The following is a 4,745-nucleotide window of genomic DNA, read 5'->3' on the forward strand; positions in this document are numbered from 1 at the left end:
TTCTTGCGGAGCTGCGGTAGAGGGACAGTCACAAAACCGTCTCACAGAACGAGCACTTGTGTGGATTTTGCTTCAACAGAAATGATGGTCAGATGGACAAACAGCTTCGAGATCAGGCGTCACGTTGGGCTGTTTGTGAAATGCCTCTGCAGTAATTACGACAGAAACTAATCGTTACATTCATCGTTGACTAATCTCTTGATAAGGTTTTCGAAATGTCAGAAGAGAGTGAAAATGTCCATCACAAGTTCCCAGGACCAAGGTGAAGTCTCCATTTCGCTCCTTCTCTTTGACAAACAGTGGGACTTGTGCTTTATTTGTAGTTGACTTGAACATTTTATATAAAAATTGCTGGCATTTAATTTTCTCTCAATTGACAAATAAATTAACACACAAGTTGTTTCAGTCTGAGACGTAACGAAGTATGCTGTGAGTTTTTAAAAAATAGATATTGTTGAGAGATCGCCCTTCAATAATGAAGGTTCCTCTTTGAAAGACAACATTAAATCAGTGGCCTATGGAAGCTGAGACCAGCTGAGCCCTTTGTGACTTGTCTTGATAAAAGAAGAGCTGCAGAAAACCAGCTCGTCTGGTTTAAGTTCTCACCTTTCTTTACCAGGGCGTCAACACAACACACACACACACACACAGTTCTGAGTGTGAGTAATGACGGTGGAGCGATCTGAGCGCTGAGCTCTGACGTGGAGAAGAGTCACGGACAGTTAGAGATCCTCATCTCCCTCTGAGCCCTGGTCTGGCTCTCACGGTCCCCGCACAGACTGGTTCCAGAGGGAGGGACTCACTGACTCATAGCGGAGCCTCCACCCTCAGACACACACAACATGGTTCACACTGGCAGGCAGTGGACTCATGAGGGGGCTAGTGGACCGGTCTGACATTTTCTGGACAACCTGGCCTGCTTCTCCATCGGCTCCGCAGCCAGGCCGCTAACCCGGGCTGGACCGGGGAAGCGACTCCACCGCCCAGGTCAATGCCGCCCAGTTGGCTCAACTCAAGGTGACCCCACAGCCGTTAACTTTACAAAGTTACAGACCAGCTAAAGTTCAAACACTAACATTATGTCGTGAAGCATCTCAACCGCCACATGCGCTGACCCAGCCTCTGTCTGGAGCTAGTTTTCCCTGAACCAACCACAGGTAAGACAGAGAGCCAGACATCGGTAGACCTCAGACAAACAGAATAACTCAACAACTGCCATAATTCAACCTTTAATTCTCTCTCCCTCCCAGTGAACCACAATTAACAGGAAACCACCATCACTTTGCAGTTTTTGTAAAATAAAAATGGCATTGATCACTGGTGCAATTGCTTGTACATCCCATTAAAGTACGGAAGAGCATCGTTAAGAGTACCGATAAGTATTGATACAGTACTGGTATTGATAACGTCACTACGGTACCCATCCCATGCGGTTGCCGTTGTAGAACGGGATGGGAGGAATAAAATGCAACTTAGTCCATCACGCTGGGTCTGTGACACCCAGTTATCAAAGCCACTGGACTTTCCCCACCAGTACCCGTCACCTGACTTCCACATCCAGGAGAAAAACAGGTCCAGATAGGGAGCACTGCTCATCCCGGGCTTCTCCTCTGATGTGTGATTGACGGTCATTAGTCTAATTAAAGTTCACAGGAGGTGTGAATATATATTAATAAGTTAGACTTATTTAACCCTGATAATGAAGTTGGTGGAGGTGATGATGGTGATGGTGGAGGTGATGGTGGTGGTGGTGGTGGTGGTAGTGGTGTCGGTGGTGATGGTGTTGTTGATAATGAAGTTGGTGGAGGTGATGGTGGTGGTGGTGGTGGTGGTGATGGTGGTGGTGGTGGTGGTGGTGGTGGTGGTGGTGATGGTGTTGTTGATAATGAAGTTGGTGGAGGTGATGGTGGTGGTGGTGGTGACGGTGGTGATGGTGATGGTGGTGGTGGTGGTGGTGGTGATGGTGGAGGTGATGGTGGTGGTGGTGGTGGTGGTGGTGGTGGTGGTGGTGGTGCAGGTGGTGGTGATGGTGGTGGTGATGGTGGTGGTGGTGGTGGTGATGGTGGAGGTGATGGTGGTGGTGGTGACGGTGGTGATGGTGATGGTGATGGTGATAATGAAGTTGGTGGAGGTGATGTTGGTGGAGGCGGAGGTGATGGTGGTGGTGGTGACGGTGGTGATGGTGATGATGATGGTGATAATGAAGTTGGTGGAGGTGATGATGGTGATGGTGGAGGTGATGGTGGTGGTGGTGGTGGTGGTGGTGACGGTGGTGGTGGTGGTGGTGGTGGTGATGGTGGTGTTGGTGGTGGTGGTGGTGATGGTGTTGGTGTTGGTGGTGCCGGTGATGGTGGCGGTGGTGGTGGTGGTGGTGGTGGTAGGGGTGCAGGTGGTGGTGATGGTGTTTGTGGTGCTGGTGGTGTTGGTGTTGATGGTGCCGGTGATGGTGGTGGTGGTGGTGGTGATGGTGGTGGTGGTGATGAGTGACAGGTTAGCATGCTAACTACACTAGGAGAAAAGAAGTGAGAGAAACGGAAGCTAAACCAGACTTGACACTGGCGCTGCTTTCCACCTCTGGAGCAGCTGTTGGTGAGTAAAGGGACGAAGTTTGATGTTGAACTCTCAACGTTTCTTCCAGACTGTTGAGTAAACAGCTGCTAATGCTAATGTTGGCTACGTAGCAATAGCAAAAACGTCCATATAGCCCCTTTAAACTGATCTTTATGAGACAGAATTTCCTGATAATAACCCTGATTTATTGAAGTAAACCTGGCTTGACTGGTGATCTTGCTTAATGAAACAAATCTCTGTGTACAATGAAAAACGATTTTTTTAAAAACAGACCGTTACCTTCATGTGACATTTAAACAGGAAATATTCATATAATGAGCTGAAGCATGAAAAGAAAAACACAAGGCTCTCACCTGTTCCTGAAGGTTTGCCAACTGCATCAATGTCCACTCACCTACAGTCTGAGACTAATAATGAGTCTCGTAAATTCCTGTCCACACGCACAAAATAACCTTTTTTTGTAAATAATACATTTATTGTCTCTCAGGCGGCCGAAACGTCTTGGCGGGTGATTATGACCACTGCATCATAATGAATGACGCGCTGACACTGGCCCAAAGCTGGCCGGAGTGCCGACACACCCCAAAGACCTCACCAAGCCTGGCAGACGTAGCGTATACGGACAAGAGACGGCGCACATTCGGTCCCCTGGTGCCGACACAATCAGCTGCCTCAGCTGGGTATCTACATTATTGGTTTTTAAACTGAATTTATGGGAAACGAGCATCACGTCATGCACGTGACATCTTGATAATAAAAACGTGAGCGTTGAGTTTGAATATTTCACTCAGTGTAAACGTCATAAAGCTTCAGTTAAGAGCTGGAAGAACCCGATTGACCGTAAATGCACTTTTTTCTGAATTTAAAGACACTTACGCAGGAACATCATTTCTGTTTTAGCATCTTAATACAGTGCTCACGTGCCACATGCACGTTGCCAGGTGGCTGTCATCATTCCTCCTGTCCAAATCGACTGAAGTGATCCCTTCCTAACACGACTGCACCGTAAAACATGAAGGACCAGATCCACGGTCCTCGTTCCGTGTCAAAGTGACTTCTAAACTTCAGCTGAGGGTAATATGAGGCTTTAACAGTCAGAGTTAGACATGTCGAGAGCGGATCTTACAAAGTTAGAGGCATTTTAGTTCCAAATTCCCACTTTGTGTAACTGTAGCTCCATTGCAGCTCAATTAGCAAACACAAAGAGGAAATGTCATATTCATATAATTAACGGTTTAGGTCATTCATTTGTTGAAGTCACTGTGTTAGTGTAGGGAGAGAAAAAATATTTAATAAGTTCAAATCTGAAGGTTTCACAGGAACAAAATGTGAAGTTTCTGAAGGCAAAGTGTTATTTCTCCTTCTTCCTCTCAGTCACATGACAAACATCCACAGCTCTGACTGGGAGGAAACGAATGACGCTCTCCAGGGATCTGGCTGATTTGTGAAGTATTTCTTCTGCTGGACTGTTTCAATGCTAAACATGAACATACTTTGGCTTTTTGTGGAGCCTGTAGAGGAAAAAAAAAAGTTGAGAAAAGGAAAAGTTGAACCTTGTCTCCATTTTACTATTCTGTTGGATCAGTTAATATGTTGGGAGTTTTTCAGGGAGTCCGCCCGATGGTTTTCCAGGTTTTCCACCACACACAGTCCCGGGCAGGCAAGACGTACCAGCACTAAGGCCGTGCAGGGCAGAGAGGTGTGTCGACCAGAAGTTTAGTAAAACGGATTCACACTGAAGTTTCCGTACTAACACACCTGCTTTCAACATTACCAAAGTTTCTTTTATTAATAAACTGTATTCAGACTCTGTAATGTTGATATACATACATTTTGGTTGTGTGGAACCTGATCTTATTTTTAAGAGAGTAACTATTGTCTCTACAGAAAAAGCTAAAATGTTCACTTTACCCTGAAAATCTGAAGGAAACTGAGTTCAACGATGTTTCAAGGATCATAAATGTAAAAAACTGAAGGTTATAAAATGTACAAACAGGAGTTAAAGGTAGAGTTTGTGGAGTTTAAACTTTGAACAAACACATTTGTATTCATACTCAACATTTCTCACCAAAACACAGAGTGTGTTTCACGACGTCCCAACAAACGAGCTTAATGTCCAACCTCGTTAAACATTCGCAAAGGAATCTTCTGTAATGACTGGTAACCTTCGTCGT

This window comes from Xiphias gladius, chromosome 15, assembly GCF_016859285.1.
Source record: "Xiphias gladius isolate SHS-SW01 ecotype Sanya breed wild chromosome 15, ASM1685928v1, whole genome shotgun sequence".
Lineage (NCBI taxonomy): Eukaryota > Metazoa > Chordata > Actinopteri > Istiophoriformes > Xiphiidae > Xiphias > Xiphias gladius.